Source organism: Sus scrofa, chromosome X (genome assembly GCF_054392235.1).
Source record: "Sus scrofa isolate SSC_HxYL_T2T_F1_AM1 chromosome X, Sscrofa_HxYL_maternal_Yorkshire_Landrace_v2.0, whole genome shotgun sequence".
Classification (NCBI taxonomy): Eukaryota; Metazoa; Chordata; class Mammalia; order Artiodactyla; family Suidae; genus Sus; species Sus scrofa.
In genome coordinates, this window is record NC_139401.1 from 101,839,536 (window position 1) to 101,863,865 (window position 24,330).

Genomic DNA, 24,330 nt, shown 5'->3' on the forward strand with positions numbered 1-24,330 from the left:
CTGCAAAAAACACAAACACATGGAGGAAAAACAACATACTACTAAACAACCAATGGATCACTGAACAAATTGAGAAGGAAATCAAAACAAACCTGGAAACAAATGAAAATGAAAGTACAATGTTCCAAAATCTATGGGACACAGCAAAAGCAGTGCTAAGAGGGAAGTTTATAGCAAAACAAGCTTATCTCAGGAAAAAAGAAAAATCTAACAACCTAACCTTACACCTAAAAGAACTAGAAAGAGAATAACAAAACCCAAAGTTAGTAGAAGAAAAGAAATCATAAAGATTGGAGAATAAATAAATGAAATAGACACACACAAAAAAAAAACTAGTAGAAAAGATCAATGAAACTAAGAGCTGTTTTTTTTCAAAGGGTAAACAAAATTGATAAATATTTAGCCAGACTCAAAAGAGAGCCCAAATCAATAAAATCATAAATGAGAAAAGAGAAGTTACAACTGACACCACCAAAATACAAAGGATCATAAGAGACTACATGAACAACTATATGTCAATAAAATGGAAAACCTAGACACAATTGACAAATACCTAGATATGTACGATCTCACAAGACTGAACCAGGAAGAAATAGAAAATATGAACAGACTAATTTCCAATAATAAAATTGAATCAGTAATAAATAACACCCAACAAATAAAAATTCAGGACCAGATGGCTTCACAGGTGAATTCTACCAAACATTTAGAGAAGAGTTAAATCTATCCTTCTCAAACTATTCCAAAAAATTGCTGAGGAAGGAACACTTCCAAACTCATTCTATGAGGCTGGCATCACCATACTACCAAAACCAAAGATATCATACACAAAAAATAAAATTATAGGCCAATATCATTAATGAACATAGAGGCAAAAGTCCTCCACAAAATATTAGCAACCAAATCCAACAATACATTAGAAGAGTCATATACCATGATCAAGTGGGATTCATGTCAGATACACAAGGATCTTTAATATCCACAATTCAATCAATGTTACACACCATATTGTATATTGAAGAATAAATACACATTGAAGAAAAATACAAACCACATGATCAACTCAATAAATACAGAAAAAGCTTCAGGAGTTCCCGTCGTGGCTCAGTGGTTAATGAAACCGACCAGGAACCATGAGGTTGCAGGTTCGATCCCTGGCCTTGCTCAGTGGGTTAACGATCCGGCGTTGCTGTGAGCTGTGGTGTAGGTTGCAGACGCGGCTCGGATCCTGCGTTACTGTGGCTCTGGTGTAGGCCAGCAGCCACAGCTCCGATTTGACCCCTAGCCTGGGAACCTCCATATGCTGTGGGAGCGGCTCAAGAAATGGCAAAAAGACAAAAATAAATAAATGAATAAATACAGAAAAAGCTTTGACAAAAATTCAAAATCCATTTGTGATAAAAAAGAGTGCATATGGAGGGAACATACCTTAACATAATAAGTCCACAGCTAACATCATACTCAATGGTGAAAACTCAAAGTATCTCCTCTAAGATTAGGAACAAGACAAAGATGCCCACTCTCAAAACTTTTATTTAGCATACTACTGGAGGTGCTAGTCACAGCAATCAGATAAGAAAAAGAATTAGGAGTTCCCTGGTGGCCTAGCAGTAAAGGATCTGGTGTTGTCTTTGCCATGGCTCAGGTTTGATTCCTGGCCCAGGAATGTCTGCATGTGACAGGCACCCCCCCACACAAAAAAAATAAAAGGAAATTAAAAACCTCCAAATTTGAAAGGAAGAAGTAAAACTGTTGTTATTTGTAGATTACATGATACTATACATAGAAAATTCTAAAGATGCCACCAGAAAACTACTAGAACCCATCAATGAATTAAATAAACATGCAGGATATAAAATTAATACACGGAAATCTGTTGTGTTTTTATACACTAACAATGAACTATCCTATCAGAAAGAGAAATTAAGGAAATAATCTCATTTACAATTGCATCAAAAAGAATAAAGTACCTAGGAACAAACCTACCTAAGGAGGTGAAAGACCTGTACTCAGAAATCTGTAAGATGCTGATGAAAGAAACTGAAGACAACACACACAAAAATGGAAAGACGTACCATGTTCATGGATTGGAGTAATTAACTTAGTAAAAAGACCATACTTCTCAAGGCACTCCGTAAATTAAACACAATTCCTATCAAAATACCAATAGTATATTGCACAGAACTAGGACAAATAATTCTAAAATTTGTAGGGAAACACAAAAGACTTTGAATAGCCAAAACAATCTTGAGAAAGAACAAAGCTGGAGATGTGGAAGTTCCCAGGCTAGGGGTCAAACTGGAGCTGTAGCTGTCAGCCACAGCCACAGCCATGTCTACAACCTACACCACAACTCCTGGCAAGGACGGATCCCCAACACACTGAGGGAGGCCAGAGATGAAACTCGCACCCTCATGGATGCTAGTCAGGTTTGTTAACCACTGAGCCATGATGGAAACTCCGTAATTTGTCTTTGTATTGCTGCATTGTAAGAGTTCTCTATATACTCTGGATACCCTATATTTATATTTATTTGTATCTTATTTTATAATTTCTAATATGTTAATATGTTTTATAGTAAACACAATAGTACAGTAACTGTATATTATTTATAACTGAATCTGGGAGAGTGTATGCCAAGTATTTTTTACAGTTAGGGTCTTACAATAAAAAGTCTATAGAGTACTTCTTTGGATCAAAACTAGTCTTTGCTCCCACTGGTTTGCTATTTGCAAGAAGGGGAAGCTGAGTGTGCTATATCAACTCTTACATCTTTTAATCACTGTTCTATTGAACTGTGCTTGGTAAATACAAAGTAATTTAGGTTATGCTAGATAATTAACACTTATAGCTTAGGAAACTCTAAATATGAGAGATGAGGAAGGGTGTCTAAAATGTAAGTGCAACTACATAATGACTGCTCCAGTAAATATCAGCCAAGGTAGACATCACTATCATTTTGATTCCACAGATTAGGAGATGAAGAGCCAAGTTAAGTAACATGGACAAGGTCATACAGCTCATGAATGGTTAAATTAGAATTCGAATTCAAGCCTGACCTCAAAGCCCATTGTTTTCTACGTGACACTGCCTATCAGTTAAATTACAGGTGAGATTTCTGCAATGAGCAGGAAATTAGACTAGATGACCCCCCTTTCCAATTCTGATGTTACATCATTTTGATGTAGAGAAGCATTCAGGTCTGTTTATTAGTTGTGATTTCACAACTAATAAACGTCTAGGGACAATTACCCTTTTGTTTTACTGCCTATGAATAATATCCAGTACAGTGACATGTATAAGTGGAATTAATCACTGTCTATGATGGTGACATGTCAACCATCACCAAGAGATATATGATAATCACTATTTTTGGAGTGATAATCATTATTTATATTATAGTCAATAAACTTTGTTTATATTATAGAATATGATTTTATATTTATAATACAAATTATGTTTGTACTTATTCAAAGTAGATTCCATAAAATAAATGTTACATACTTCCCTTCTAATGAGGAACTCATACTCCGTATCTAAATGAATGAGAACAATAGATGCAACATGAAGATCAATGCATTTCAGCCAACTGACTAATGTTTAAAAATCACCACAGAAATAATTAAGCTATTATGATCAGTATGAATTAAATTTCTTTATCAGTGTCTGGTTAAATCATAACATGTAAGCTTAGCCAATACTCTTAGGGGCTTAGATTATACTGCCACCCAAATTATATCGTGGGCAATAAAATCATTTTATACAGACAGCAAACTAAAGGAGAGCAAGAGTACATTATTCTTCATGGAATAGAGAAAATATTTGATTTTACCCAATAGCAGAAAAACAGATTTAAAAACACTCCAAATTCAGTGAAGGAAAATCAAGATTATAAAAAGTCAAATGAGTTGTTTTATATACTCAATATTTTTACTTGTTCCCCATGTACTTACCTTTCCCTTAAACTCCATCATTTTAATGCACTGACTGGTGCATGCCTCCTTTGGCAAAGGTATTGAGAAATGAATAATAATTGATATTCTATAATATATGAGATTTCTGTTGGGAATTGCTTCTTTACAGATGAAGGGTTTTTTTTCCATTGAGAGATTTATACCATAATTAGAAAAATGATGATCTAAACCCAGTGGAAAGATTGTACTTTAATTGGTATTCATTTGTGTTAGATAAGCCCAAGGAGAAAACTAGGAATTGCTTTTTATTGAAGTTAAAATGTTAACTGTGAAATCAACTAAATCACATTCTCACTTACATATCTGAAATAACTGGTCCATTTAATTACTTTTTCAAAAAGAGCTAGTCATCTGATGCTAACTGAACAATCCTTTAAGACAAAAAATTTTTAAAACCCTTCAGATGATAATATAGGCTCAGGTAAACTTGGAGAGGCAGTAGAATATTTTACGTATACTTAAAGTTACTCTGTTTTAGAAAATCAGACATTTTACAAATATCTCACGATGAAAAAACTTTTCCTATTTTGAAGTTTTCTTAGCAGAAAGATTTACCTTAATGTCAGATGAGCCAGGATCAAGGCCTGTTAATGTCAATGATGATTATACCTGAACTTCTCATTTATAAGATAAAAATAATAGCATGTGCTGCCTAGCCATCTCCTAATACTCCATGATAGAATAAAACCACATTTCAAATTAATTCAGATGATATTTACTGAGTATAATTTGCATGGTACCTGGAATTATTAGGGAAGTCAAAGTACCATTCAGTCTGCTTTTCTACATAAATCATTCAAATGTTCTGGAAAACCCAAAACTTCATCATTCAAACTATATCTTCTAAACTATATGTTACACATGAAAAGTAACCAAAAAAAAAAACCCTTTTGTCATAGCATGTTTATTATATAAAAGTATGGTTTTCAATGGTTTTGCCACTGTCAATACTGGATAAAGTTTTATTGACCAAGTGTGTTAATTCCTAGTAAGAACTAGAGCTAATAAAAATGCAAGTTATTTATTCTAGGTCTGAGACATTCCAAATAGCTCAGTAAATGGCAAATACTATTCATATCATAGAGACAATGAAACTATGGTACATTATAGATATATGATTGGGTCCTTGGAAATAATAAAATTTAGCAGAAGAATTTATAATATTTCACATTTATATCATTTTACATAGGACATCATTTACCTCTCTGCTGCCCATCCCTGCAATCCTCCCTAAGCAATTTCAACCTCTAGGCTTTCCTGAGTTTTCATATTCACATTTTCAGTCTTTATTCTAATTTCAATGAAGATTTATTGAATATCTACTGTTTGCAAAGCACTGTGCTAAAGTGCAGATACAAAGGTGAATGAGATATTCTCAATAAGCTTAAATCAATTAAAGAGAAGATCACAACTCCATAATAATATTATAAGAAAGATACAAATAAATTTGTGAACATCAAAGAGGAAGAAATCATTTTCACCACAGCAGAAGCAGAACAGTATTAGAAAAAGTATCTGAAACTTAGAAATAATGCAAAAAGATCAGGCCGCTTATTTTCACTATCTTAAGAAAGGTCATCCAAGGATTATTAGAGCGATGACCAGAAAATGGTTTCTGCAAATATCCAGATAGTAAATATTTCCAGTTTTGTGGGCCATGTAGTCTCACAAGTACTGTACTCTGCCACTGTAACATGAAAGCAGCCATACACCACACGTAAACAAATGAGTAACCAGATTTAACTCACAGGCTATAATTTGCCAACACATGATCTGGGAGACCAGGATAATTGTCCAACTTGTCCAACTCACTGTTTTCTATTTATTTAAGGTTCCAGATTTAGTGATGTTGTATGTTAATGTGTAGATTTTTGTCTTGGCTAAATGCAAATAATTTCTGTCTGTAGACAAATTTTGTAGTCTAATCTAGTAATCTTCTATTCCTATCAATACTCTGCTTTTAAAATGGTCTTTGAGCCAGGCATGACACCTGAATGGTTCCTTCATTAATTAATGAGTTAAATAAAATCTTTGACATGTATTCATTGTATATTTGTCAGTGTATTATCATTTTACTTGTTGGAAAATTATGCTTTGACAGTTTTGGAGATTCCATAGAGATGCCAAAGTTGACTTACTTGACGGAGACCAAAAACTGCATTGTGGGAGAAATGTGCCTCATAGTCTATTTAAGCCCAAATTCATTTTTCTTGGCTGTCAGAGTGAATCTCAAGCAGCAATATAAGTTGAACTTTGCTTATTCTGTTTTTTGTTGTTGTTGTTGTTGTTGTTTTGCTTTTTAGGGCCACACCTGCGTCATATAGAGGTTCCCAGACTAGGGGTCGAATCGAATCTACAACTGCCAGCCTATACCACAGCCACAGCAACACCAGATCTGAGCCATATCTGCAACCCACACCACAGCTCATGGCAACACCGGATCCTTAACCCACTGAGCGAGGCCAGGGATCAAACCTGAGTCCTCATAGATCCTAGTTGGGTTAGTTAACCACTGAGCCGTGAAGGGAACTCCTTATTCTGTTTTTTATGGGTTTTATTTTCTCTTCTCTAGTGGTTTTTCTGTTTTTGCTTCTTGTTTGCACATGACAAAATTATTCCCACTTATGGCAGTAATGATTGGGAATTTATTTTTTATTGTCTGACTGCTTGGTGATTTCTATTGGATGAATGGCGGAAAGTTATTCTCTGCTGGATGAGAAACAGAGAATATGGCCTGCACAGGCTTTTTGTCTATTTATGAACTCAAATCTATTAAGAACTTTTTGTCCATTGTGAGGGAAAACAGCTCTTTCATATCTAGTCCTAAGAGTTTTTGTGTTTGTGTTTACCTGTTGCAGAAGTGGTAGAATTGAAGGTATTAGCTTTCCATATATCTGTGTTTCTAGAATACAAAGACCTATTCATGTGAACATGCAATAGTTTCCTATCTATGAAGAGTAATAATAAATTACATCATATTGTCTCTTTAAGGAGATCAATTATAATTTATTTATAAATATATAAGGACATATAAATCTAATATTCCTATAAATGACAAAATTTTAAATGAACTTCTAATATGTTAAATGGCTATATATTTATAAAAACCTTACAGAAATAGCTAACTCAGAAACATTTTGAGAATTTATGTTTACATAATTAAGAATCCTTGGACAGTTTAGATTTGTTTGATAGTTTAAGTTTTAGCTCTACATCTCTTTCTCAAATGTATATTAAGTGTAATAAAATATACATTTTATTTTTATAAAATTTTGTCTTAGGAAAAGACTACTTACTGTGAATTTCTTAAACTCCTTATTTTAATTTACTTACCAAATAAGTTAATATAATTTTTATATAATTTTTAAGATTGAAAAAATGTAAATTTGTCTTGTACTAAATTTCATCATTATTTGGGCAAACTTTTTACATAAACTGCAATTGTGTTTTGTCGCTAGAACATAATTTTCAAGATTTTTAGCTACATTCAACACTTGGATTATTATCAAACTAAGCTAATTAATGAATAATCTTTGACTGTTAGATAATTTCTGAGTGAAATGGAATACCAAAAAAATGATTACCAAGCCTAATTTCAAACTACCATACATTTGCTTATTTTTTCCGGCTGTGCCCATGGCATGTGTCGAAGTTCCTGGGCCAGGGATCGAACCTGTACCACAGTAACAACCAGCACTGCTGCAGTGACAACTCCAGATCCTTAACCAACTGTACTACAAGGGAAGTCCACATTTGCTCTTTTTCTCTCTTTTTTGGTGGCCCCCACAGCACATGGAGTTCCCAGGTCAGGTATCAGATCTTAGTTGCAGCTGCAAACTATGCCACAGCTGCAGCAATCCTGGATCCTGGATCCTTTGACTCACTATGTAGGGCAGGGGATGGAACCCGAACCCTGGTGCTGCAAAGATGCTGCCAATCCAGTTGTGCTACAGCAGGAACTCCCACATTTGCTTATTTTTTATATGCGACAGAATAGATATGCCTTTGGCCACGTTAATGATATGTTAATTTTTGACACTTTTTTTTTTTTTTGGCTTTTCGTCTTTTCTGGGGCCACACTCATGGCATATGGAGGTTCCCAGGCTAGGGGTCGAATCAGAGCTGTAGCCACCAGCCTACACCAGAGCCACGGCAATGCCAGATCTGAGCCGCGTCTTCAACCTATACCACAGCTCACAGCAACACCGGACCCTTCACCCACTGAGTGAGGCCAGGGATCGAACACGCAACCTCATGGATCCTAGTTGGATTTGTTAACCACTGAGCCGTGAATGGGAACTCCAATTTTTGACACTTTAAGATGTAAAAGAGATATGCAGAGCTGTAGAAAGTTATGTACTCATAAATTTTGCTATTCTGCTTCATTTTTGTGTACAACAGTTCTCAATTCCTTACCTCAGTTTTTTTCTGTGAAATGGAAGTTAGTTACTTTTTTTGAAGTTATAATTAATATAAATATACTAGTAACGACAGTAACAGAGAAATAAACCTGGGTATATAAGGTAATGCCTGTAGGGTTTTTTATTTTTTTATTTTTATTTTTTAAATGATTTTTATTTTTTCCATTATACTTGGTTTACAGTTTGTGGTTCTTTTTTTTTTTTTCCTGTCTTTTTGTCTTTTTAGCACCGCACCCACGGCATATGGAGGTTCCCAGACAAGGCTAGGGGTCTAATCAGAGCTGTAGCCACCGGCCTGCGCCAGAGCCACAGCAATGCCAGATCTGAGCTGCGTCTGCGACCTATACCACAGCTCATGGCAACCCCTATCTCTGACCCACTGAGTGAGGCCAGGGATCAAAAGCGCAACCTCATGGTTCCTAGTCAGTTTCGTTTCCTCTGCACCATGATGGGAACTCCTGTGATTCTTTTTTAAATCAAGGTAAAAAGAGATTAGTTTTTCTTTAAAGCATCTGATTATTTCAGTCTTTCTGAAATAAAAGGGAACAGCGATAGATGACATTGTAGAAGATTTTCAGAAAGGGAATTTTCTTTTGCCTTGGTTTATCTTAATCTAAAAAGAAGCAAGTAAAATGTGTTAAAATTTTGCCAAGGTTTGCTCCAGTTATGATGGGCTTTTTTTTCATAAGAAAAAAGAGTGTGAAATTTTACTGGCAAAATTATAGTAAGGAAAAACTATAACTTGACTTTATTTCTATTAAAACGATAAACTGCAGAGAGAGACACATAGATCAATGGAACAGAATACAGTACATAGGAATGGATCCCCACAGATACATCCAATAATTTTTGACAAAGGAACAGAAGCAATTCAATGGAGGAAGAATAGCCTTTTCAATAAATGATGCTGGAGAAACTGGATAGCCATTGGCAAAAAAAAAAAAAAAAAAAGAACCTTGACCTAAACTTTATATGAAAATTAACTCAGATAGATAATGGGCATAAATGCAAAATATAAAACTATAAAACTTATAGAAAAGAACATGGGGAAAAATCTTTGAGGCTTAGGTGGGATTAGGCAAAGTTCTTAGACTTGACATCAAATGGCACAACTGATAAAATGAAAAACTGATAAATTGGACCTCATCAAAACGAAAAGCTTTTGCTTTGTGAAAGATTCTATTTAAGAGAAGAAAAGACAAATTCCAGTCTGAGGGAAAATATGTGCAATTACATACTCAAGATATATATAGATCTTGCATCTAAAGTATATAAAGATCTCTCAAAACTGAGCACTACAATAAACAATCCAACTAGAAAGCGGACAAATGGCGTGCACAGACATTTCACCCAAAAGGATATACATACGGCAAATAAACACATGAAAAGATGTTCAATATCATCAGTCATTAGAGAAATGTGAATTAAAAGTACAATGAGATATCACTACACACTTATCAGAAAGGCTAAAACAAAACACAGTAATAACATCAAATGTTGGTAAGGATATAGAGAAGCTAGATCACTTATACATTGCTGGTAGGAATGTAAAACAGTACAGATACTATGGAAAACAGTTTGGCAGTCCCTCTCAAATCTAAAAATGGACTTAATATATGATCCAGCAATTGTACTCTTGATATTCATCCCAGAGAAATGAAGATTTATTTTCATGCAGGAACTTGTACGTGAATGTTCATAGCAGTTTTATTTGTTAATAGTCAAAACCTGGAAACTACCCATGTGCCTTTCAATGGATGCATGGTTAAACTATTGTACAGCAGTTTAAAAAAAAAGTTATTGATACCTGTAAAAACTTGGATGGATCTCAAGGGCATTATCTAAGTGAAAAAAAAAGGCAAAAAAGCTCATATACTGAGCTTTTGTAACATTCATGAAATAACATAATTACATAGATGGAGAAGAGATTCATGGTTGCCAGGTATTAGGGGTAGAAGGAGAGGAGAGTGGTATGATATCAATGAAGGAGTCTTATGGTAATGTCTTCACTGCGATCAAGGGTCAGCTGTATGTCATAACAACTCTGAATTCTAATTTTGCCTCCTGATGGTTGCTGTCATTATTTTCTTGGTTGTTTACTAACTTGCCTAAACTAAGTTTATGATCTCTGTCTCCACTACAATGTGTGGCTGCTGATAGCTCTGCTAAGATTTTTCCCCCTTGCTTTTATTTTTAAAGACTAGCTTCCTCAGGGTTGCTCCTGTATCTGCATAGCTTAATGTTAAGGTTTTGCTCAAACACCTTCAACCAGAAGATGTTTAACATCTGCTGACAAATCTGTGTATGGTCTGGGGAACACATGCAAACTTCAAATTGCCTTGAAATCTGTTCCAGCTTTTACTTTCTGCTGGACTCTCTTGCTTCTCATAGGCATGTAGGTCAGGGATGTGTGAGTATGTACACAGGATATGTGGATTACCTGTCAAGTCCACTATGGCTGTCTCCCTTCCTGGAATTCATTGTTACATCCCCTGCCAGTTGCTGGTCCACTGCCTGCCCCAAACAGTCCTGCAACCTTAAGCTAGCAGTCCTTCTTATCTGCTTCCCACTGAGATCTGACAATGTTCTAAATTAAGTGAGTTCCTTTCCACAGCAACAGCAGCAGCAGCAACAGCAGCAGCAGCAGCAGTAGCAGCAGCAACAGCAGCAGCAGTAGCAGTAGCAGCAGCAGCAGCAGCAGCAAAGCTGCTAGTTTTTATATTACAGTCTGCCTCACTTTGGTTGAACCACCAGGGACAAAGGGAACCAATGGAATAAGTTCCAGTCTGAGTCTTAGGTCCAAGAACCAGAAGCATCAATATCGGAGGGCAGGAGAAGATGGGACTCAAGCTGTGCAAATTTGCCCTTACTCCGCTTTTTGGGCTCTCAGTGGATTAGATGGTGTTCACGCATACTGGTGGAGTAGATCTTCTTTACTCATTCTACTGATTCTAATGCTAATCTCTCCCAGAAACACCCTCACAGATACATTCAGAAATGTTTTATCAGCTATCTGTATACCCTTTAGTGCAATCAAGTTGACACAGAAAACTAACCATCACACTTAAGTAAGTACACCATAGACTTGCTCTGTTCTTACCCAAAGTTCAGAATTTCTCAGTTTATTATATCCTTGGATCAATTTCCAGAGTGTTGAAATTGTTGTTTTTGACAATTTGTTCAACTTTTTGGTTGCTAGGTACATAAGACATAAATAAACTAAACTCAGGAATTTATTTGCTCAAATACAGGTAGATTTCCTTCTCAAGGTCAAAGAAACTCTTCCAACTGAGGGAGACACGAGTCCCTGATAACTATCAATGGTCATACTGACCTGGATATTTTTCTTCTGTTTTACAATACAACCTTTCATACAAAGATGAAGAAGGGGACCAATTTAATAGAAAATGTACATCAGTTTTGGTGTACATTTTGCTGATGTGATTTGAACTTGGAGCCATGTGAGCAAATCTAGATGGCAGAAAAGGCAAATGCAAGGTGATATGTTTGGGGGATGAGGAAGAGAAATTAGGAAAGAAAGAGAGAAAGGAGAGTATGAAAGGAGTCTAATGATCTTTCTGAAGGGCTTTGTACACCCAGATCAATTTTCCAATTATTTCGTAAATCCTTCAAAAGCAAAAACAGTCTGTCATGTGTTCTAAAATGCTTTAATGTACTGTCAGTACTGCACATGTGTTAAATTAAAATAATATTCACTAGCTCCAATGGTCTGGGTAGTACTGAAGGCTAGATTTGTTAGTATTACATGACAATGAAGCCAAAATTCCAACTCTGTAATGTAATGTGAGTGTGTCTTCCTCAAGCTAGAAGATGAGGCACTGAGACACTGACACTAACACAATTTCAAACATATAAGAGTCAGATTTTTTGACCATTACATGTAAACAACATCTAAAACTAGGCATGTTAGAAGCCAAGGATAGATGAGTTGCCAAAATGCTCAGTATTTATCATGTAATGAGGAACAGGATCTAGGTACATCTATATCATTTAAAAAATACTCAGGAGACCTAAATTTGCTAAAAATCATTGAATTGTACTTGAAATGGGTGAATTATATGATATGTAAAATAAACCCCAATAATGTTTAAAATACACAGGACACTGGAAAAAAACATATTTTTCAAACATGGATTTTGAGAAATATACAGATGCAAAATAAAGTCAATTAGAGTCATAGGAAAAGGCAGTCTATTAGGTATTATAGATATATAATTCTAACAAATGTCTTAAACAGCTGCATTTTAACATAGGTGAAATACTCCACTTTAGAAATAAATTTATTACTTAAATTTAAGATACAATTAGAATTCTAGCTATTCAGGAATAAAATTTTCAACGAATCCTTTTTTTTTTTTCTTTTTCTGGAACTTCTACTATCATAGATATTTTCAGAAATTTGCATCTCTCCTAATCAACACATCAATGGCTTTTGCCTTGACCACAGCTATATTTGCATGGAAAAACACAACAGTATTTGCTAAGTATAAGCAATATCTTCCACCTAATTAGTACCTCAGGGCAAGTTGTTTATAAACAGAAAACAATAAGGGACATGTTAAATATCCCCAGCAGTACTCTCTGCATACTATCAGGTTTAGAAATAAAGAAGATAGTTTGCATTTCAAGCAATAAACCAGCTAGCTATCAGATTGCCATTAGGTACAAGGATCCAACTAGAATAACTTATGATTCATGGGGAGATAATACTGTCTGCAGCTCTATACACTGGAGAAATGAATGTTTCCCTTTAGCTTCAAATAAGAAACATGTGTAGAGGGCAACATGGAAATAGATACTATTATTTCCCTTTTCAATATTCATTTTATAAGAATGTTACTAAAATATATTTCATACTTGATACTAAATAAATTTCAACTTTGCACATCCCCCACCTTCCTACAATCACTGCCAAGTGACTACCTAGTATCCATCTACTAGGATCGGTATAGACATCAGCCATTAATCAGGGAGCATTTGGCTCCAGGGACCTATAATGGGTTGCAGAGGATTGCACATCACGTTTCACATGCAGATGAGGTTGCCATCTGGTGGATTTTCTCTAACTAAAAGCTAACAACATTTATAGGTATAAGCAGAGTAATCCTTTTCTAGGTGGGCAAAAGCTGCCACTTTTAGAAAACATCTGGTTTCTTTTAAGATTGATTAAGTATCCATTTTGTGATTTGCACTTAATGGATGTCTGTTTTTTATAACTTAAATATGAGGAAAAAATACCAGGAAAGCAAGTATACAAAAACTTCAGATTTAAAAGGTGAAAAATGTGGGATGGAAAAGGGTATTCCATGCAAATAGTAAGCAAAAGAGAGCAGGGGTGGCTATACTTATAGCAGATAAAATAGACTTTCAGTCCAAGTCCATCACAAGCTACAAGAAGGTCATTATATAGTGATATACGGGTCAGTTCCAAAATACCAATACAATAGTAGGGGACTTAAATGCTCCACTTCCAACACTGCCTAGATCATCTAGACAGGAAATTAATAACGGAAGAGTGGACCTGAATAACACTACAGACCAAATGGACCTAATAGACATACACAAAACATTCTCCCCAACAGTACCAGAAGACACATTCTTCTCAGGCACACATGGAACATTCTTCAGGATACATCATGTGTTGGGCCACAAAGCAAGCCTTAGCAAATTTAAGAAGACTAAAATCTTATCAAGTATCTTTTGCAATCACTAAGGTATAAAATGAGAAATCAACAACAGGAATATAGCCAAAATATTCACAAATAAGAGGATATTAAATAACATTCTCATGAACAACCAATGAATCAGAGGGGAAATCAGAAAGTATCTTCAGACAAACAAAAACAAAGCCACAACATACCAAAATTTATGGGATGTAGCAAAAGCAGTTCTAAGAGGAAAGTTTAAAACAATAAATGCCTACATTAAGAAAAAAGAAAGCTCTCAAGTATACACCCTAACTTTATACCTCAAGTAAATTAGAAAAAGAAGAACAAACTTAGCCCAAAGTTAGTAGAAGTAAGGAAATAATAAAATTAGGGCATGAGTAAATAAAATAGAGACTAGAATGATAATATAAAAAAAAAATCAATGAACCTAAGAGTTGGTTTTTTGAAAAGATAAACAAAAGTTACAAATCTTTAACTAGGCTAATCAAGGAAAAAAAGCCAACTCAAAAGGTAATAAAAGTGACTTTTTATTTAGCAAGTTCTTGCTAAACAAAATTTTGTTGTGTTAACATCAAAAATGTCTAAAAGTAAAATCTATGACATCGCATGGGTTCTGTTTTAAAAGTTAAAGTGACTTCTGATATTAATCTTTACCTAACAGCTTTACCATGGGGATTCAAAGGCAGATACATGCCAGAAGCATAAATGGTTCCCCCTCTAACTTACTCTAATACAAAATGACTGTTGATTAAGGTATCACCACCCAACTTTTCTAGTTTTACCCTTCTCTCTTTCTTTTCCCTGATGGAGCTCTCCAAATGTAATTTCCTATGTACTGAAACATGACATCTACCCCTTAGAAGGCATGACAGTCTCTGAAAACAATGTGCTATGAAACCATAGTTACTTGCTCCATTTTTACACATAGGCTAGTTAGTTAACTGAATTCTCCCTCATGGCCATTAGCCAGCCATCTTTCAACTACATTTTGTGTATTGATCATAAAGGAGAATAGGTAAACAAAGAATATGGGCTTTGGAGTTGGATCTGGATTAAAATCCTATCTCGGCTATTTTTATTTTTCCTTTGTAACTTTGTTTCAAAGACTCATTCCTCAGCTGTAAGGAAAAGAAGTGAGGGAAATGATACTATAGGGATAGTACTGGGTTGTTGTAGGGATGAGAGCACCTACCAAATATATTTTTAATACAGCCCAATAATACGAGGGTATTTTTTTGTTTGTTTCCTGTTGTTTGTGTGTGTATGTGTCTGTGTGTCTGTGTTTACTGGAGCTTGTTATGCTCTACTTACACTGTCCTTTTTCATTTCTCTGTTCAAACAAGCAAAGCATCTTTCTCGATGACCTGCCCACAGTTTGGTCACTTTGCTTAGAAGGCTATTCCCTCAGTCTTCTCCTGGTTGATACCTTAGCTTAAATTCACTTCTGCAGAGAAACCTTCTCTGACTATTGAGTCTAAAGTAGGTCCCCACCCCACCTCACCCTTCCTATTATTCTCCCTTGCATTGCTCAGTTTTTTATTGCACTTTATCACAATTTGTTAAAACATATTTGCATACATGTTTGTGTGTTTTCACTAGACTCTAAAATGTCTAGTGTATCTGTGTGTAGCAGAGGGATGTGTACATAGTAATACTCAATGAATATTTTGAATGAATTTGTTTTTACTAAGTGATCTATCCATGACTCTGATATTTATTAAAAAAATGCCATGTGATATTCTGTAGTTTTTGCTAAAGTTAGCAAAAATTAAAGAGAATTAAGTAAAACAAAATAAAACAATTCTGACCTTTTTGAAAACTTGAGTTTTTGAAAGGCATTCAAGTCTTGTACAGATGGTGAATAGCCATGAAAAGATGCTCAACATTGCTAATTATTAGACAAATGCAAATCAAAACTACAGTGAGGTACCATCTCACACCAGTCAGAATGGCCATCATTGAAAAGTTCACAAACAGGAGTTCCCATAGTGGCTCAGCAGAATGAATCTGACGAGCATCCATGAGGACGCAGGTTCAATCCCTGGCCTCACTCAGTGGGTTGAGTATCCAGTGTTGCCATGAGCTGTGGTGTAGGTAGCACATGTGGCTCGGAGCTGGCATTGCTGTGGCTGTGGTATAGGCTGGCAGCTGTAGCTCCGATTCAACCCCCTAGCCTGGGAACTTCCATATGCCTCAAGTGCGGCCCTAAAAAGCAAAAAAAAAAAAAAAATTCACAAACAATAAATGCTGGAGAGGGTGTGGAGAAAAAGAAACGATACTGTTGATGGGAATGTAAGCTGATGCAGCAGCTATGGAGAACAATATGGAGGATCATCAAAAAACAGTAGAGTTGCCCTATGATCCACCAATGCCACCCCTGGGCATATATCTGGAACAAAACTATAATTTGAAAAGATACATGCACCCCCATGTTCATAGCGGCAGCACTATTTATGATAACCAAGACATGTAAACAACCTAAATGTCCATCAACAGGTGAATGGGTAAAGATATGAGAATATATACACAAACACACACACACATACACTGGAATACTAATCAGGCATAAAAAAGAATGAAATAATGCCATATGCAGCAACACGGATAGTCCTAGAAATTATATTAAGTAAGATACGTCAGAAAGAGAAAGATAAATACCATATTATATGACTTATATGTGGAATCTAAAATATGACACAAATGAATTTACTTACAAAACAGAAACAGACTCAGAGGCATAGAGAACAGACTTGGTTGCCAAGGGGGAGGGGTGTGCGGGAGGGATGGATTGGGAGTTTGGGATTAGCAGATGCAAACTATTATATATAGAATAAACACAACGGTCCTACTGTATAGCACAGGGAACTATTGTCAATATCCAGTAATAAACCATAAATGGAAAATAATATGAAAAAGAATATATATATAATATATATATGAGTCACTTTGCTGAATAGCAGAAACTAACACAAGGATAATTGTAAGTCAACTATACTTCAATAAAATAAATTAGAAAACAAACAAACAAACAAAAAAATCCAAGTCTTAACATCTTTTGTATAATCTAAGCACTAGCCCTCTATCATACAACTGATTCTAAGCATTGTCTGGAATTATGTTTTATCCAGTATAGTTTCCTTTACTCAAATATTTTATCATTTGTAGTTAAGCTGATTATGATAATTTTATACAACAGGGGGTTAATTAACCACATCACTAATCCGTACAGGAGGCACCTACTCATATAATCAGGATCCCATAAATGTCTTTTCCTTCTTCCAAAAATACTTGATAATAGGATCTACAACAGTCTTATAGCCACAATAATAGAATTAAATGCTTCCTTTAGGTGACTTGTTCCATACTCAATTGGATTTTACATAAAGAAAGCATTTCATAGTTTTTGATCTTTGTCTTTGTAGCCTAGGAAGGAATGTGAAGTAAAAACCACAAAGGTTCATTTTAATTATTTATATTATAGAGTAATATTGTAGCTTTGATATGATTTGTAACTTTTTTTCTAAGCAGCAATTTCATGTACAGATGGGATTTGTAAAATTCTTACAATTTAAGTCTGATAAAAAGAGATCAGGCTTATAATTCGTCTACCACATTGTTTGGCACATTAGAAGTGCTCTATAAAAATTAGTTTTTTTCCCTTGCCTATGATAATTCAGTGGTACAGCCAACTCTCATTCATTACAGTTAATTAAAACCTCAATTTTATACTTGTATAGTGGGGTTTTTTTTTAACCTAAGCCTAAGACTTTGATGTGATTTATTTGAACTCATTGTTTCTGCTCCTTCGTATTTTCTTCTGTAACCTTTTGAATCTTATTTTATCCACTCTCTTGTATACGCTTGGGTAAATGAAGTTCTTCATTTTACTCAGTAGGATCTTGAAGAAACTAGGAAACCTAGTCTGAATTTTTAAAACATGGTTGAAATAAAAATATCTATTAATAAACCGTAGAGGAGGAAAACATCTCCAGCTGGGGCCTTGTAAATTAGACTGACAAAAGACAGATTAACAAGAGAACAACAAACAGAAGTTTATTAATAAGTGCATCAGACACCCACCCAATGTACTCAGTGATGAGTAACTGAAAGGGGTGGAATCTGACCTCATATAGCAGCTTCAACTAAAAAAAAGAGTTCTCAGAGAAGTGACAAGATAAAAGGACTTTGAGTTTCTTGGGTGGCAAAGTGGTAGAAGGTAAATATATGGGCAAAGGAACCTAAGGTCTAGTTAGTAAAGTTTGTTATACAGATTTCTCTCTTGCTGACTGCAGGCTGATAAGGGTGTAGAGTTTTCTCTGGTGTTTAACTTCTGTCCTTCCAGAAGTACTGGGCTAGAGGAATTCCCTTATAACTACTTTTAGGCAAATAAGAGTAGAGCATAGTTTCTCTCATATCCATTTCTTTTCAAATGTCTTGAGCTGAAAATAATTCTTACGCCAAAGTGCCATATATTCTGCTACTTTTAAAAATTAAACCATTTTCTTTATGGTTCTCCAAAAACTGACTATTACAATATGATTTTAGCCTAAGTTTGACCAATGTAGGCAAGAAATCATTATTTTTGTGTCCCTAAAAGTAAGACAATTACCATCAGTAATATTTGGGGAGTTCCCGTCGTGGCGCAGTGGTTAACGAATCCGACTAGGAACCATGAGGTTGCGGGTTCGGTCCCTGCCCTTGCTCAGTGGGTTAATGATCCGGCGTTGCCATGAGCTGTGCTGTAGGTTGCAGACGCGGCTCGGATCCCGCGATGCTGTGGCTCTGGCGTAGGCCAGTGGCTACAGCTCCGATTGGACCCCTAGCCTGGGAACCTCCATATGCCGTGGGAGCGGCCCAAAGAAATAGCAAAAAGACAAAAAGAAAAAAAAAAATTTGGAATGGGGAGGAGGAAAGGGAGAGTTAGGTTTTGGCAATTGTTCAAAAACACAATGGATCCACAAAGTAGAGGTTAAAAACAAATGTTTTACAACACATAACTTCTCAGCTTTGATACAAGTCATTTAATATATTAATAAAGGATATACAGAAACTTTTGATGAATGATGAAAAAGAAATAAATTTAAACGCAATAGTTAGGCAGCTTAAGGATTCTATAATGTGCTATGTTTAAAAGATTAAGAAGAAACATTTCTGGCTTATCGGCCTTTTAAAGTTATAGTGCTGTTATTCCTTAATATATTCCTGTATATATAATACAGATATCATTACTGTAGGCTCATCATTAAAGGATGAGTCAGCACAGTATACCTTGACAAGTATCTGGAGGGTTGGATTCAACTCTTAGCTCTGCTATTATTACTAGCTCTGCTATTATAATCTTGAGAAAAAAAATCACAATCTATTGAAATGTTTCACATCCATCAAATAAAAAGAATAGATTTGATGGCTTCTTAATTCTAAAAGTCCACAAACCTCTAATCAGCCTATGAACAAAACCACCTACTGTTGACATAGAAAAGGCACTATGTTTTATTCATCTTTGTATTCGCCATAGTGTCTAGCATGGTACCTAATAATTTAACTCTTCAATAAACATTTGAGTATCTTTTATCATTTATTGAGTTCAATAAACATTTATTGAGTATCTTGCAGGTTCCAGGGACAGCACTAAATGCTAGGAATTCAGAGATGACTTAGATATCTACTCTTTTAGGGTTTTACAGTTCAGAGGAAGAAAAAAGTATAGGTAATTTAAACATCAATAATTATGACAGAGGTAAGTAAAGAGCCTTATTTGCTCATAATGGACATACCTTACAAGGGTCAGAGAAGGGCTTCCTGAAGAAAACTGAACCTCTGCTGAATCTTGAAGGATTGGCTAACCATACTGATGGGGAGGCAGAGGAAATAGCTAGAGCAGAAACAAAATAAATATAAAAAGAACATGAATAAATTAGTATGGCATGTATTATCACGATTTCCTTCTGAATTGTTTAAAAATAAAATAGGAGTTCCCATCCTGGCTCAGTGGTTAACGAATCCGACTAGGAACCATGGGGTTGCGGGTCTGATCCCTGGCCTCGCTCAGTGGGTTAAGGATCCGGTGTTGCTGTGAGCTGTGGTGTAGGTCGCAGACATGGATCAGATCCCATGTTGCCGTGGCTCTGGTGTAGGCTGGCAGCTACAGCTCCGATTAGATCCCTAGCCTGGGAACCTCCATATGCCACAGGTGCGGCCCTAGAAACAGCCAAAAAATAAATAAATAAATAAAAATAAAATAGATCCTTAGTTACATAAAACCAATATGAAACCACCCTTATTATCAGGACAACTAATGCTACCTTATTCTCCATATTTCCTTTAGTTTCTCAGCAATAGCTCCATGTTTATTTTTATCTGGGCAAGTATGTATGATATTTTTTCTAAAATGCATGTCAGAAAACCTGGGTTTCATACGTCATGAAAAACTGTGAAAATTTTTAAAAGGGAAAAAAAAGGATTACTGGATATCATACTGAAAGCTTGACATTATCTAGTACATCCTTCCTGGTTATCTGACTCTATAGTAGTCTGAGCCTTACATTGGATTAAAAAGAGTTCCAGACATCTTGCCTCAGTCCAGTGGTGCAGTCTGAAATTTATCTACGTGATGTCAGCTCAGAAGCCTATTTTTAAAGTGGCAAGCATGTGAAGTTCTTGGTATAGTCCTTTTCCCTGAGGCTCTGAGATGGTAATTCTTTGTTAAAGATATAAATTTTTTCCTGAAGTAGAATCTTCAGGTAAGCATTAGAGTAAAAGAAGAACATTAAGAGATTTAATGGCTGTGGTTAATTTATTACTATTGCCAATTCTATTGTTACAGAGATGATTCAAATTCTGTATTGGAGTATAGTATATCTATTTTGTAAGAGTTTTGATAAGGGTTATTCCTGAAGGTAAAACAGTGTTATGGAAGGCACATTTGTCTGGGAGGGAGGGCACTGACAAATTGCCAAGGACTTCCTATAGCATGCAATTTCTGAAATGTTTATATTGATATTTTACCAACATGAACTTAATTTAGGAAACCCTGAATGTCCCTTCTGACCTGACAACTTTTCCCATGTAACTTTACTATAGTAAAATATTAGACAAGCCTAATTATTTCCACTATCTTTTTTTATAAGGTGACGGAGCAAATCCTTGGGATTTCAGAGGCCCTCTGAGAAATCATAGTGATTTTCACGTATAAAAGATTTAGTTTTAGGTATGTAATATATCCAGAAATTTTAAAATTGCGTTTGTTCTACATTTAGGAACTGATTTTAGGAAGACAAAAATAAGAGTTGTTAGAAGAGATTTGTGCACTTAGACTCATGAGTGGCAGAGAAACAATGTTTACCTTCCTATTTAATCAAACTACAAATAACGCATCAAAAAATACAACGGGCAATACTGTACAGTAGAAATTTGACACTACACTGTAAACCAGCTATAATGAAAGAAAATAAAAATCATTACATATATAAAAAAATACAATGGGGAGTTCCCGTCATGGCTCAGCAGAAACGAATCTGACTAGTATCCATGAGGACACAGGTTTGATCCCTGGCCTCGCTAGGTGGGTTAAGGATCCTGTGTTGCCACGAGCTGTGGTGTAGGTCGCAGATGCAGCTCAGATCAGGTGTGGCTGTAGCTGTGGTGTAGGCTGGCAGCTTAGCTCCAATTAGACCCCTAGCCTGGGAACCTCCATATGCTGCAGGTGCAGCCCTAAAAAGACAACAACAACAAAAAAATACAGTGGAACACTATTTTAAGTGAAGAGACAAGTGCTATGGGTATTTTCCTCTTAAATAATCAAGTACATAATAAAGGCAACTTAAACGATAGAAAATTATTCTTGTAGGACAAAGAATCTCTGCTATTTAGGCAGATTACACAAAAGGAAAGAATGATCTTTCATATCCTAGATGGAAGCATTAATTACTAAATAAAGGAAGCAAATCCATCTAAACTGGTGGAGAACTCTAAATATTTTAATATATTTTATATCTTCTCTTCGGGCTCAGGTATTAAAAACCAAGGCAAATAAATTTTACTTTTCTAAGTTTTGTCTTTTTTAATACTCTCTCATATTCTTTTACAGGACCTGTGAGGTCAAAATATTTTTCATAATAATATTAAGATATTAATGTGTTTTTTTGATTCTTATCCTCTCAAATTCATGGAGTTTTTCAGAGGCTATGTGATGTGTGATAATGCAATGGATTAAATGCTGGAGCAGATACAAGGACCCAGCTTTCTTCTATTAGGCCCAGATAGTAAAAGAGATTGGCCAAAATGTGAAACATGCTATTTTTCAGGAAAATTTTTGTTTTGAAAAATATAGTTATATTTCATAAGAAACAGGTCATTTGTGTCAACATGCATCACACTTATCATTGCTACTTTCCAAAGAATCAATAAATATTTTTAAATTTTCTCATCTTTAGTTTTTACTATAGTAAATATCAATAGTTATAACTAACATTATAATCCACATAAAATCTCTGTAAGGGTCTCAATAAGTTTTAGGAGCATAAAGAGTTCTGGAAACAAAAAAGCTGCTTTAGAAAATAAAAACTATTCTTTTCCCTTGAAAAACTAAAGCACATACATTGTTGTAATTCTCTGTCACTATTACTCCTTCAAGACCTTCAGGCACCCATACTAACTGTAACTTTAAACTAAAGTGACTAATTTTTATTTTCAAAGAAAAGTGCAGTCTGGATATTATTGAGAACTGTCCTGCATATATAAGCATGTTAACAGACTAGCAGAATTTAAGAACATACATGACAAAACTTTCCATAGCCACACAAATCCTTTTTATAACTAGCTAAAGTGGCAAAAATGTACAAATTCATTACACAACTCCAAGACATAGCTTCTCTATAGCATTTCAAATAAGGAGTAAAAATATGTAAACTTAGAATTATGATTAGTTTTAATCTCTAAAATACACAAACAACTTATACAACTCAACAGCAAAAAAACCAACCCAATTGAAAAATGGGCAGAAGACCTGAATAGACATTTCTCCAAAAAAGATATACAGATGGCCAATAGGCACATGAAAAAATACTCAATATCACCAATTATTAGAGAAATGCAAATCAAAACTACTATGAGGTACCACCTTACACCTGTCAGAATAGCCAACATTAACAAGCCAACAAATAACAAACACTGGAGAGGGTATGAAGAAAAGGGAACTCTCCTACATTGCTGAGGTGAATGTAAGTTGGTACAACCACATGGAAAATGGTATGGAGGTTCCTCAGAAAACTAAATATAGAACTACCATAGGACCCAGCATCCCACTCTTGGACATATATCCAGATAAAACTTTCCTTGAAAAAGATACATTCACCTATATGTTCATTGCAGCACTATTCACAATAGCCAAGACATGGAAACAACCTAAATGTCCATCGATAGATGAATGGATTAAGATGTGGTATATATACACAATGGAATACTACTCAGCCATAAAAAAGAACAAAATAATGCCATTTGCAGCAACATGGATGGAACTAGAGACTTTCATACTAAGTGAAGTTAAGTCAGAAACAGAAAGCCAAATACCATATGATATCACTTATATCTGGATTCTAATATATGGCACAAATAAAACTTTCCACAGAAAAGAAACTCATGGACTTAGAGGAGAGACTTGTGGTTGCCAAGGGGGAGGGGGAGGGAGTGGGATGGACTGGGAGTCTAGGGTTAATAGGTGTAAACTATTGCATTTGGAGTGGATAAGCAATGAGATCCTGCTGTATAGCACAGGGAATTATATCTAGACACTTATGATGGAACATGATGGAGGATAATGTGAGAAAAATAATATATACATACATATATATGACTGGGTCTCTCTGCTGTACAGTAGAAACTGGCAGAACACTGTAAATAAACTATAGTGAAAAAATAAAAATCATAAAATAAAAAAATTTATATTGATTAAAAAATAATTATGCTTAAACTAATGTTTCAATATTCTATTTTACTTAAAAAGTAGCTGTGCAACAATTACACATTAATTAACTCAATTAAATGCCAATACACAATCTTTTTAAAGGTGCTTAAAAGATCTTGGAAATTATCTTCAAGCTGGCTTACTATAAAACATAGTTACTATTGAAACAAAGTTTGTCAGAATGCTGATTCAACATGACTTTAAAAGAAATTTACATTTTCATAATCAAAAACATTTTTAGGAGTTCCCATTGTGGCTCATTGGGTTAAGAACCTGACTAGTAT

General features: G+C 35.1%; 1 protein-coding gene across 16 annotated transcripts in view; it reads right to left on the reverse strand.

Moving 5' to 3' along the window:
• DCX (doublecortin) overlaps positions 1 to 24,330 on the reverse strand; it is a 327,175-nt gene that overhangs the window by 300,635 nt on the left and 2,210 nt on the right. For 12 of the 16 annotated variants that reach the window (XM_013986339.3, XM_013986337.3, XM_085008218.1 and 9 more), the window contains exon 2: positions 19,860 to 19,957. The gene's annotated coding sequence lies outside the window, so the exon portion shown is untranslated. Of the gene's footprint in view, positions 1 to 19,859; positions 19,958 to 23,925; positions 23,985 to 24,330 lie in introns of all 16 variants that reach the window. The other 4 variants (XM_085008220.1, XM_085008228.1, XM_085008212.1 and 1 more) reach the window with 1 other exon arrangement.